The 13,480-nt window shown below is 41.8% G+C and overlaps 1 long non-coding RNA gene across 1 annotated transcript in view; it reads right to left on the reverse strand.

The window, feature by feature from the left end:
• Positions 1 to 9,479: 9,479 nt before the first annotated feature.
• LOC134737343 (uncharacterized) overlaps positions 9,480 to 13,480 on the reverse strand; it is a 36,942-nt gene continuing 32,941 nt past the window's right edge. Inside the window, exons 5-7 of the long non-coding RNA XR_010122171.1 lie at positions 11,601 to 11,714; positions 10,890 to 11,111; positions 9,480 to 9,696 (exon numbers count right to left, since the gene is read on the reverse strand). This is a non-coding gene — a long non-coding RNA (uncharacterized lncRNA). The remainder of the gene's footprint in view (positions 9,697 to 10,889; positions 11,112 to 11,600; positions 11,715 to 13,480) is intronic.

The raw sequence follows: 13,480 nt of genomic DNA on the forward strand, positions 1-13,480 counted from the left end.
TGAACCTAAAACTGTTGTAAAAATAAAGTCTTTAATAAAATAAAACAAATTCTCTGCATGCTACTTTTTAACTGAAATCATAAGGGAATTTATTATGAAAACAGGACTTGATGGCAATCTGTTGTTAGAGTATTCATCACATGGTTATGGAAGGCTAGTAATTTATGATCCTTGCTAGCAAAGCCAGATCAATACGGAGATAAATGTCCTCAGCACAATAGAATTTATATAATCCACATGATAATTGACCACTGTGTCACACATTCAATCATTCATCGCATTATCTGATATAACTAGCAGGAAGGGTAATATGTCTATGATTTATTATTAACGCATACTAGTATGAAATTCATGATCCATCTAACCTGTTACCAGTCCTTGGCAACATAGTATGTACAGTTGTCTACCCCCGGTAATAGGATCCCACAGAAAGAATCAGACAACCCTGTTTAATGCTAGGCATTGCCTGTTGAATTAGAAGAGATGCAAGAAGTGCCTGAGCTAGTGTTACTCCCTCTCTTCTTTTCTCTTCTCTTCCTTTTCTCCTTGTGTTGAGTTCTGGTTCCTTTTTTTGTTTTGTTTTGTTTTTCTTTCCCCAGAGCACAGTGGCCTGTCTAGAGCAGAGATGGGTGGGTAAGTGGTCCTAAAAGAGCCTTCGATGTCACTGATTTGCTGCTATGAGTATATTTCGTGACAGTCATTCTATATCACCTATCTGTGCATGTCAGTGAATTAACAGTGGCTTCAAGCTCAGGACACACCGTAATAGCAGGGCGGGGAAGCAGCACGTGCCCTGGGGAGACAGAATGGAGAAAATTAGAAAGGAAAACAGAAAGATAACCATTTAGAAACCCATGCATAGAGTTAGTTCCCTAACAATAGGAGTCAAAACTATTCCAAACTGTCTCCCCCTCCCCCTTCTTTCCCAACCTCTTGGGAACATGTGTTGGTTGCCTGCAACGTCTGTGCTTTACTTTGCAAGGGTTAATTAGATGGCCTATTATTCAGCAAATTAAAGGCTTGGTTGCCTGAGTTCCTTTCAGAAAGGATTAGGGTCTCTGATGAGGCTTTGATGTAATAGATGGAGCTGTTCTGCTCCATCTTGTTAATGGAGGAGTTTTAAGGACTCCCCAGACTCTATTTGGCAGTCAGTGTCTTTATTCATTCCCTTTCCTAAAGAAGAAAAATATTTTATCTTGCAAAAATTTAGTGCTTGAACAAGGCACTGGATTGACATCCCGGGGGTGAGGTGGGGGGTGGAGGGTGAAGTGTTCATTTCTTGTCTAAAATCACACAGAAGCAGCACTTCCTGGCTTCCTCGGGTGGCCACTTCCTCTGCAAAAACCATCTCTCCAAAGAAGCAGCAGGAGCAGTAATTTGGGCCTTGTGGTTCATTGTCCTTTGAAGCTTTTTTGCTAAGAAGTTGGGCAGGAGAGATGGCAGGTGACAGGCATGGTGGTGGTTTGTGTCCTCAGGAACATGAGCCAAGACAACCAACAACTGTGCAAAATCCTACCTTGCATAAAAAGTGTGCACCTACATATTATCTGACAAGATTTTTTTCCAGACTTTTTAGTGTGGTTAAGTTGTTATGAAAATCTGGCTTAGTTCATTTTCTCCAATTTGATGTTCACATAATTGGCAGTCAGCCAGAGAAGTGTTTAGTCAATTTTAGTCTTTATGAAAAGAACACACATTAAGGGAAGGGTACAAAATGTGGGTAGACACAATGCCAGTAGGACTATTGCAGCTCTAGGTCATTATCCTGCCTCTTTATCTACTCTCCTAGCCCCACTGTGTATTATGGCCTGACATTTTAGCTGGAGTAATTATTGTCATCATTTAGGGAGCAAATCAGCTGTCCTTTTGTTGCCAACTCCCACTTGTGTGACGCTCCAGTCTTATTCCTCCCCTTCCCCAACTCACATTGTTGGGATTGAATCGCTCCCTCCTTTGAGTTACTTTTGATTCATGGGCTCTACATTTTCAGCAATCTTCTTTTCATTCTTTGCAATGAATAGCACATGGTAGCTTGGCATCCATCTTTTCTTTCCTTAATCGATGCCAGCATCCAGACATTCAACATGTCAGGAATCAAGGGGCCTGACCCTATAAAAATTCACCAAGTCGCTGATAGATTTAGCAATGGATTAAGACAGATGGCTCTTATCTCTTTGTGTTGGCCACCCAGGGAGAATTTTTTTTACTAGATGATGTAAGGCATCAGTTTGTTCATTTATTTATTTATTTATTTTTATTTTATTTTATTTTTTGAGATGGAGTCTCACTCTGTCGCCCTGGTGGAGTGCAGTGGCATGATCTTGGCTCACTGCAAGCTCTGCCTCCTGGGTTCACGCCATTCTCCTGTCTCAGCCTCCCAAGTAGCTGGGACTACAGGAGCCTGACACCACGCCTGGCTAACTTTTTTGTATTTTTACTGGAGACGGGGTTTCACTGTGTTAGCCAGGATGGTCTCAATCTCCTGACCTCGTGATCCGCCCGCCTCGGCCTCCCAAAGTGCTGGGATTACAGGCGTGAGCCACCATACCTGGCCAACAGGCTTCAATTTAGATTGAAGAGTGTCATAAGAAAAAGCCCTATGAAACCCATAGCAACATTTACTAGAGAGTGATAATATTCATTACATAGCATGGAGCCATTTCCTTTCTTTTCTTTTTGAGACAGATTTTCCCTCTTTTTGCCCAGCCTGGAGTACAATGGCATGATCTTGGCTCCCTGTAACCTCTGCCTCCTGGGTTCAAGCAATTCTCCTGCCTCAGCCTTCTGAGTAGCTGGGATTGCAGGCGTCCGTCACCACACCTGGCTAATTTTGTATTTTTAGTAGAGGTGGGGTTTCACCATGTTGGCCAGGCTGGTCTCGAACTCCTGACCTCAGATGATCTGCCCGCCTCGGCCTCCCAAAGTGCTGGGATTACAAGTGTGAGCCACCGCACCTGGCTGCATGGAGCCATTTCTATGAAAACCCTGGAAAGCTATATCTTTAGTCTTGTTACCTGTCATTACATCATAGTTCTCCAAATTGCTGGTCTGTTTTATTTATTTATTTATATTTTTTAAAAAATGTTTTAAGATAAGGTCTTACCCTGTGGCCCAGGCTGGAGTGCAGTGGTACAATCACGACTCACTGCAGCCTCAACCTCCTGGGCTCAAGCAGTCCTCCCACTTCATCCTCCCAAGTGGCTGGGACCATAGGTGTGCACCACCATGCCCCCCTGATTTAAAAATAATATTTTTGGTAGAGACAGGGTCTCCCTGTGTTGTTCAGGCTTGTCTCTAACTCCTGGGCCCAAGCAATACTCCTGGCTCAGCCTCCCAAAGTGCTGGGATCACAGACAGGTGTGAGACACTGTGCCTGGCCTAGTCTGTTTTTGTATCATGGGTTTTAAGAAATATAGAACAGAATCCTCGTCTCTACTAAAAATACAAAAATTAGCTGGGCATGGTGGCAGGCACCTGTAATCCCAGCTACTCAGGAAGCTGAGGCAGGAGAATCCCTTGAACCTGGGAGGCGGAGGTTGCAGTGAGCCAAGATCACGCCTTGTACTCCAGCCTGGGCAACAGAAAGACTCCATCTCAAAACAAACAAACAAACAAACAAAAAAAACATATATATATATATAACTGACTACATTTTATCTTTCACATTGTCTGACATAAAGCCCAGAGCCCCATTTGTGGACACCTCTAACAAAGTCTTTTATTTGGTATTCTAATTCCTATTAGATTCCAGGGTATCGCCGGGCGTGGTGGCTCACGCTTGTAATCCCAGCACTTTGGGAGGCCGAGGCAGGCGGATCACGAGGTCAGGAGATCGAGACCACGGTGAAACCCCGTCTCTACTAAAAATACAAAAAAAATTAGCCGGGTGTGGTGGCGGGTGCCTGTAGTCCCAGCTACTCAGAGAGGCTGAGGCAGGAGAATGGCATGAACCCAGGAGGCGGAGCTTGCAGTGAGCTGAGATCGCGCCACTGCACTCCAGCCTCGGCGACAAGAGCGAGACTCCGTCTCAAAAAAAAAAAAAAAAAAGATTCCAGGGTATCTTTCTTCCCTAATTTCCCCTTTGCTTCATTCTTCTCTGGTTCATAATTGTTTTTTATCTTTCCTTATGACATATACCTTTATCTATTTAAGTACCTATTGTTTTAAGATGTCTTAAGTTATTTCTGGAACAAGATGGAATATTTTTAAATTTGCATACGTTGGTAGGAATATAAAATGATGCTATGATTTTGGAAAACAGCCTGGTAGTTCCTCAAGAAGATAGACATAAAGTTACCATAACCAGCAATCCAGGGGAAATGAAAACATGTGTCCACATAAAACTTTGTACAGAAATATTCGTAGTAGCAATAATTCATAATAGCTTAAAAGTAGAAAAAACCGGCTGGGCGTGGTGGCTCACGCCTGTAATCCCAGCACTTTGGGAGGCCGAGGTGCGTGGATCACCTGAGGTCAGGAGTTCAAGACCAGCCTGACCAACATGGAGAAACCCATCTCTACTAAAAATACAAAAGTAGCCGGGCGTGGTGGGGAGCGCCTGTAATCCCAGCTACTCGGGAGGCTGAGGCAGGAAAATCGCTTGAACCTGGGAAGCAGAGGTTGCGGTGAGCCGAGATCGCGCCATTGCACTCCAGCCTGGGCGGGCAACAAGAGCGAAACTCCTTCTCAAAAAAAAAAAAAAAAAAAAAAAGTAGAAACAACCTAAGTGTCTATCAGCTGATAGATGGATCAACAAAATGTCCATATAATGAAACATTATTTTACAATAAAAATGAATGAAATATTAATATATGCTATGATATGAATGAACCTTGAAAACACGCAAAATGAGAGAAGCTAGTCACAAAAGACCATACATATTATATGAAATATCCAGATTAGACAAATCTACAGCGACAGAAAGTAGATTAGTGGTTGCCTGGGACTGAGGAGGTTGAGGGAGTATAGGGTGTGAATGCTAATGCATACAGGGTTTCTTTTTGGGGTGATGAAAATGTTCTGAAATTGATTGTGGTAATGGTTGCAGAACTGTGTGAATATGCTAAAAATCATTGAATTGTACATTGTTAATGGATGAACTGTATAGTATGTGAATTATATCTCATTAAAGCTATTATAAGAATTATTGGCAATAATTAATCAGTTGTAAATTTTATTGAGTAGTTTTTGCTGATTTTCTTACATTTAAAATTCTTACTTAATGCCAGCTATGCACATTATAGTTGCACCCACTCATTTTGAGCAGAATCTACAGACTTGTTTGGGATTGTGGGTCTCCAAGAATAGGGATGGCCTTCTCCATAGTATGCAAATTCCCTCTATATTACTTAATTTATACATTTGAGCTACTAGGCAAAGGCAGTAGTTGTTCAGGAGCAAGTTCTAAGCCTGTGCACATAAAAGCTGTCAGTTCTATTTTCACTTCTCCTTGTCTTTGCATATCCTATCTCCTCTGCCCTTGTCATCTTATTCCACCTGGTAATGAAAATAAATGAGCGAGAGTAGTCAGAAAAGTAAAAGAATAACTAAGAGATGTAGCATCACTACAGGCAATGAAACAGAATGTTTCAAGGAACCAGGGTAATAGTGGTCATTAGTGACCTCTTGAACAGAGAGGTTGAATACAATGAGAACTAAAAAGGGAACACAGAATCGGCAACTTAAAGGCCTTTAGGGTCCTTTGAGAGAGGTTTTAGTTGGGTAGTGAAGATAAAAGATTTTTATGTTCACAAACATTTAGCTACAGGCCCGTCTATTAAATTTAAGTTTACCTAAAATTCCACTGGTGACCTCTTCTCTTTTCTTTCAACACTCTTGACTTGTCTTCAAGTTCCAGGGCTACAATTAACATCTTTCCCTTTCTACTTCATTAATTCAGACTGTATTCTTCCTAAATGAATTCACTTCCTCCCTCTAATCTACTCTCTAATATGATGCCACTTTATTTTCTAAAGTAAATATCTAATTGTGGTATATCCTTGTTCATGAACCTCAGTTTAATGTGGCTAAGAAAGCCCAAACTTACCAGCAAGACCTTCTGGGTTCTGAAAAGATGTTCCAGCCAGACTCTCACCCCCATCTCTATTATAACTGTATTGTTCTCTTGTACTCATGCCCCTAGATGAGCCTTGCATTTTATACCAATGAACTTCCTCAAAAGGCCACTGTACCCTCCACTTGGAATGCCTCTTCCCTGCATTTTCTGTCAATACCCCTTTTGTTCTTTAAGACCCAAGGATCATCTCTCATGTGAAACTCTTGCTCCTAGTTAGAATTATTTACTTCGTCTGCGCTATTCTAGTGCTTATACTTTTCAGCCTTAAATTATTATTATTTATGTCCATGTCTATTCTCTACTTCTTTCTAAATCCCATGAAAGCAAATGTCTCATTCCAGGCATTGTTTTCCTCAAGCATTTGCCGTAGCACCATTCACAGTAAATATCTGGTAAGTTTTTGAATGAATCAGTGAAATCAGTCTCATCTGATTCTCTAAATCTTTCATATGTGTAAGTCTGGTATTACCCCAGAAGCTGATAAGTTTCTTGTGGATGAATATAATGTCTTTTGTTTGATTTGCACTGTCTTAGCCCCAACCCCAGTTCTGGTGTAGTCCTGAGCATGTAATGATCATGCACTGTGGAACAGATTGTTCATTTCTGTTAGAGGATGGCTGGGTACTATCTATTCCTTCTCCTTGTAGGGAGAAGAATGCATACAAATGAGAACGGTGAATTTAATTCAGGGAAGGGTGGCAAGTAGGATCACGGGAAGAAATACAATTCATGTGTCCCTGGGCATTTAGGCCTGGACTAAGAAGCAGACCATGACTGTTTGTCAAAATGGAAATTGATTTTCGAATCAAAGAAATGAGCCAGACATTAAAAAAATTACCCAAAGGCATGAACTTGAAAATGCCAAAGTTCTTTGCTTTTGCTGAATTGCCAGACCTCAGAAATTCCCTTCCCCTCAGAACTTTGAAAGTTCTGATCAGGATATCTACTATCAAACAGAAATTTGTCCTCAGTGGTAGGAGTCACTCTGAGAGAAGGTAGCTAACTAATGAGCACAGTATTATTAAAATCTAACTCAAGGAGCCATTGCACGTTAACGTTTCCTTGTTGCTGTGGTTTGAATGTGTCTCGTCCAAAATTCAGGTGCTGCCTTTGTGATAGTATTAAGAGGTGGGTTCTTTAAGAGGTCGTTAGGTCATGAGAGCCTCTCCATGGTGAATGAGATTAAGGATTAAGTACTGGATAAACAGGCTTGAAGGGGAGGCAGTTAGTCTCTTCTTGCCTTTTGGCCTTCCACTGTGTGAAGACACAGCATTCCTCCCCTCTGAAGGAGCCATCTTGGAAGTAGAGAGCAGCCCTCACCAGACAACTGAACCTGCTGGAGGCTTGGTCTTGGAATTCTCAGCCGTCAGAACTGTGAGAAAGTACATTTCTGTTCTTTATAAATTACCCAGTCTTAGGTCATCTGATAGAGCAGTGCAAAATGGAGTAAGACACTTATGTAGCACTCATACTGCTAATTATCAATAGGTGTACCACAGCTGTCTTCCTCCAATGGACTGACTGACTGTATACCCAGCAACTAGTACAGTGTCTGGCCCAGGGAGCTGGCATTTATCAAGTGTTCGCTATGTACCAAACACTAGACATGAATTACCTCATTTATTCCCCACAATAACCTTTCTGACCATTTTAGGTGTGATCTCCCAGGGACCACACCTTTTCCAGCCCTTTGAACTAGAGGGTGGCATTTGAACATTGACTAACAATCTGATAAGCTAGTTGCTGGGGCTGTGTTTATCTGTGCCCTGACTGTGTCACATGGGTGGAGTTGCCTGGAGAAATATCTGGTTAATTGCAAGGTGCTTTTTATAAAAACTCAACCAAAGAAAAAAAGAAAGCCAGGAGGAGGGAGAAGGTGATGACTTGGGGCCACCAGTTAACAATCCTTAAGACTGCCTTAATTCTCGGACACAAAATTGACATCTTCTTGGCTGCTACCATGTCCAGCAGAGGGCATCCTTATCCCCATTCTTTGTCAAATGCCATATGACGGTTTGAAAGCGTAGCTTAAACACAAGAAGGAGGTGCCAATGACAAGAATAAAACAGCCACCTCGGTCGGTGTGCCTTCAGTGACTTTTTATTGGAGATACCTCTCTTTACCTTGAACCTGTGTCCCATCTTGACCTGCTACTTGGCTCTGGCCTGGTTCACTTGGCCCTTCTACTTCATCTCATTTGTTCAGCACTTTTACATCTCTCTCCTTTTCCTCCTCCCAGACTGATTCTGCCTGTGGTCTATAGTATAGTCTCCTTTCCTCTGTTCCTTCTCACTGTGGCTCTCCACTTGTCCCTAGACAAGCAGGGCTTGAGGATCTAGAATTTTTGTTACCACATCTCCTTCCCTAAGAACATAGTTAGTCTGGGCTTTTCAAACTATTTCATATTGACCAAAGGATTAGAGATAGAGGGTAAAGAGGTTCCTGGTTGACAGATTTCACTGAGGCTGCAACCCTGGGGCATTACAGGGTTACACATTGCAGCTCTCTGCCTTATTGGGGGTCTCTGATCCTGGGCCTTGTTTTTGCATAGGGACTTTCTCCAGCCACACTGGCGCACACTTCTTAACTCTAGAGGTAGATTCTGTCCCATTTGCTCAGAGATGTGATATTTTGGCTTCAAACCACTACCCTATATGTTTTCTTTCGTCACCTTCTTTACTTTTTTTGAGTCTTCTCTGGGTGAGAAAAGTAGATGTTCTTTATCCCCAGGTTTCCTGCCCAGTCTCAGGCTTCAGGAAATGCAATGTTCTTCCCTTTCCATTTCCATCCTACATTCACTTGAGCTCACTCTGGACCTTTGGTGCTGACAGCTTTGTCTAAAGATCAGGCTGACTTGCTTATCTTTCAAACCTTGCCCCAGGATCTCTGGCAAGATGACAGCTGCCCTGTCATCCAGTAGCCCTGTGGTCTCTTGCTTTTTACACAGACTCTATTCCCATTACTCGTTTCAAACAGAGACTCAGCTTCCTGTTCAAAAACTCTCCATCCTACCTTCTTGGGGCTGTTTATCTTTTAGCAAATACTGACTATTCTCCTCTGACTGATAACCATAGACCTACCTAACTGAGTAATGCACTCCCAGTTCTCACTTACCTTTTTCAGGGGAGGACCCCACTTCCCCATCCCAAGTGTGAAGTTAGCATTGCAATTTCAGTTCTCACCAGTGAGACTTTAAAACAGCATCAAATGTGATATTCAGACTTCAGGAAAACTGAAATGCAGTTAAATATTCCACCAAACGGGGGGGTGATGTTTCACAGAAATACTGTACACAACATCAAGTTTCTCATTCTGCCTTCTTTTGAGGCATTAGTCATTTTCAGAAAGTGCCTGTTTGTCATAGTTTTGTCTTGCAGAATGGAAATTTTCTTCCAAGACAGAGTACTGTGGGCTCTGATATTTAAACTATAATTAGTGTATCCTCTGGAGGATTTTCTCCCCTTGATGTAGAGGCCTCTTTGTCAATCAGCCTTCTGTTTGACGATGATAGCAACCACAGGGCAGCACCGTGAATCACAGGGCAGGGAAATGCTTGCTCAGATTCTAAATGTTTAGATCTTCTGTAGCAACGGGAACACATAACAATTCAAGTAGCAGGCCTGCAAGAAAATAGCAGGAAGTATAAAAGACAGAATATTTATAAAGAAATGAGAAGAGTCATAAATCCTGAGTTTTGATCTAGTTTTGCCCCAATGTATGGAATAAAATTGCTCACCCTCATGCTTTTCTTACCCAGTTCACTAGTATTTTTAGTTTTTGCCTTTTCAGCTGCTCTATATCAAGTGTTTTATTCACTGGTAAACAACAGTCAGAGGCTCTTGACAAATAGCTCCCCCTTGCAGGCATCCGGTTTTCTGGTGATGAAATGGCAGTTTACAGGCACAGAGTAGCTGTGTCACGACAGCATTATTGTCTGAGAGCGGAGACTGCACAGACACCACCAGCTCGAGAGCCCAGCCTTGCTTCTTGCTAAGAAATGTCTCCTTTTTGCCTGTTTTTGGCAGAAGCCAGACTGGGAGATTGCTGCAAATGGCTGCAACAACCTGTGTTTAATGTGGTGACACTAATAGATTCTGAGAATTAATCTTCAGCCAAGAAAGCATGATGGAAGGTACTAGAATTTCAAATTAGATAGTGGATTGATTTCCTTCAAGGCTGAAATTTGCTTCCTTTATCTTCTGGTGGACTTTTCTATCATATTCAAACCACCCACCATGGCCTTATTTCCAGAGTCTCTTGTATATATCTCATGGTATAAATAAATAGTTATTCTGTTGTTTTGTCTGTTAGCACAGAGAAAGCATATCTAAATCCAAAAATTTTAAAAAAGATTAAAAAATCCAGGAATAAATGAAAGGAAGAATTACTTACGATTTGGGGGAAAAGTGGTTTATCTAAATCTCGTCCTTGCTACTTGTTTTCTAGAATAAAGGACTCTGGAAAGAACTGAGCTCAGGAAAATGTCTCCCCAGGTTGAAACACTGTCTTTTGCAGAAACGGTAGCCCACCAGAGTGTCTCAGATGTGGCAATTATTAAGTTCTTACAGTGTCCCCTCAGTCCACTGAGTTGAGGACTCTGGTGTCCATCCTAAAATCATGTGACTAATTGCCTACAACAGAACTTCCAAGGATATCATTTGTGGGGTCCAAACAAAAAACAACAACAAAAAAAAGGTCTCTGTGGCTGAGTAAGTGTGGAAACATGGGCTCAAGCAGAATTAAACTTTTTTTTACCCTAGCTCTTGTAAGAACCTTTAATAGGCTTGTGTACATTATGAAACTCCAAACTTACTTGGTTTAGAAAATCACCAATGTTTTCCAAACTCTTTTGACTAGTTTTGATGGAATGCTTTATGTGTCTGGTGCTTCCCCTAATTCACCTTATGTTGGCTGGCGCGCAATCCCATACAGAGTTGAACATTTTATGCATCCTTTTGTAAAAACTGCTCAGTCCTTAGCTGGGGGAAGATAGTCTTCATTTGGAATTTGCAGTTCCTGGTTTAATAAGCAATACCTGAAATGAATAAGTATATTAGAACTCCTTTAGTTTTACTTGTTTGTTCTCCAAATCAGGTTAAAGGATTCTATCTTGCTTTATAAAAGGACATGGAGGCTGTCAGGAATTTTAGGAATCCCAGCTGTCAGTTTCATCTTCATCCACTAAATCTCTGCTGACCAGGGATAGAAATGACAAGCTGACAAACTTAAACAGTAAGAATTTTGGGCACCAAACTACAAAGTCTTAAGCAACAACAATTATACCTTAGTTAAAGTTGGTAAAGGGACTAAAGGCAATAATTGTTGTTAGGCATTCAAAAGAAGCAGCTTAGGAGGTGAAGGTCAGTGTTCTGGTGGCCTCCTGATTTACCGGCTTTGCAGCTTGTCTAGTTTGCTTCTTGCGTTGCCGATCTGGCTCCCCAGTATGACTTCTGCCTTTACTCCCCCAGTTTAGTTCAATTTAGTTCAAAAACTTCCCCCAAGACTTACCTAGCTCAATTCTTACCAGCTCCAGGAAGTCTTTCCTGACTACAGTTCTTCCCTCTGGCCCCGAAGTATTGTTTTGTACGTTGTACTTTTGCCATTTTTAACAACACGGAGCAGAGCAGGAAGGGTCCTCCTGTGGGAGTTGAGGAATTGACCTCATCATTGCCAGGACTTGATCTCATTTCCTCACCTCTTAAAAGAGGGGCTAGAATCGAAAATCTCAGTCCCTGTGGCCCTGAAACTCTATGCCTTTGTGCTATTATTTCTTATCCTAAAGATACAAGCAAACATACGGCTTTTGCTGTTTCTTGTGTTTCTCTTGTCCTTCTGTCTTTCCAATTAGACTGTAGATCCTTGAGGAAAAGGGTCATAGTTTTTAATTAATTTATATATTTTGGCTAGTTCTAGTGCTGTGTAATAAATGTTTGCTGAGTAAATGATATGATGCTATGCCCTGATATCTAGTAATGCAGGACTTTCTATCTGCTCTTAAGTAATAACTTTCCTCTTTATCTGAAAAATAATAGTTCCATTTCAGACTGGCTCTTTGCTCCCCATGAGAAAAAAAATAGAGAGAGGACTATTTTAGAATAAACCTACACCTTCAAGTTCTTCATGCCCTTTCCCTAAAAATCCTCCAATGCAGTTGGAGAGTCACAACTCTGCTTAGCCTTCTTCCTCTTTACACTCAGGTTCAGTTGTGCTGATCCTGTGTTACGATGGTATATGGTAGACACACACCCGACAGCAATAATTTAACTTGAGCATACCCTGAGGATGACCCTGTATGGCGGCTGCACCTGAATATGTGTTTGGAGTTCAGAGCATGCCCAACCCAGAGATCAATTCCTTGTCTGTGAGGAACATCTGAGCTCTGGGCCCTTCCTGGGAAACATCAGCGTACAGCGGAGTGAGGCTCTTTGTTTCGGGTTAAATGAAGGTTGCCAGGTGGAGGTTGTTAGGAGGAGGGAGTGAAGTGAAAATGCTATATAAACTGTGTGCTTTTTGCGTGCAGTGGTGGTTCTTCTGTTCAACACACGGCTACTGCATCATCCCTATGTGTAAGTTTATCCTAATAAAACCCTATGTCTCATTTGTTGGCTCCGGGTCTCTCCTTCAGCCTCTTGAACCCAGTGCCATCCCTATTGAAGTTAATAGGGGTTTATCATGCAGACATTCAACCCACCTCAGTCTTTCTTTCTTACTTGGAGAACTAACAAAGCATTTTTTTGTTTGTTTGTTTTTTGTGTTTTTTTTTTGAGACAGGGTCTCACTCTGTTGCCAGGCTGGAGTGTAGTGGTGTGATCATAGCTCACTGCAATCTCAAACTCCTGGGCTCAAGTGATCCTCCTGCCTCAGCCTCCCAAGTAGCTGGGACTACAGGTGTGCTCCACTAATTTTTAAATTCTTTTTAATAGAGAATAGGTCTCACTATGTTGATCAGGCTTGTCTTGAACTCCTGGGCTCGAGCAATCCTCCTACTTGGGCTCCCAAAGTGTTGGAATTACGGGCATGAGCCACCACACCTGGCCAACAGATCCTCTTGATCATTGCTTCCAGAAAGTAGAATGCCTACTATCTTCATTTTTTGGATCTTCAAGAAATAACAGATTTACTTGTCAGTTTCTTCTTTGTCTAATTCTCTGACTTCATTATTCACTTATTTCTTTTATTCCTCCATAATCTAGAGAGGGACCCTCTCTAATATATCAAATTATCTTGCGACCTTGTTGGAAGCCTTGTTTCTCCAGTGGATGCTAACATTGTGAAACAAGCTATACCACCTTTAATTTCATCTCTAGACTCCAGTGGAGACGTATTTTCATAAGGCTGGATGGAGTATGGGTTTCCTAGTCTTTCTCAATCCCTGTTCAAGGAGCTTTACTTACTGAAGTACCC

The sequence above is a fragment of the Symphalangus syndactylus genome, chromosome 8 (assembly GCF_028878055.3).
Source record: "Symphalangus syndactylus isolate Jambi chromosome 8, NHGRI_mSymSyn1-v2.1_pri, whole genome shotgun sequence".
NCBI lineage: Eukaryota > Metazoa > Chordata > Mammalia > Primates > Hylobatidae > Symphalangus > Symphalangus syndactylus.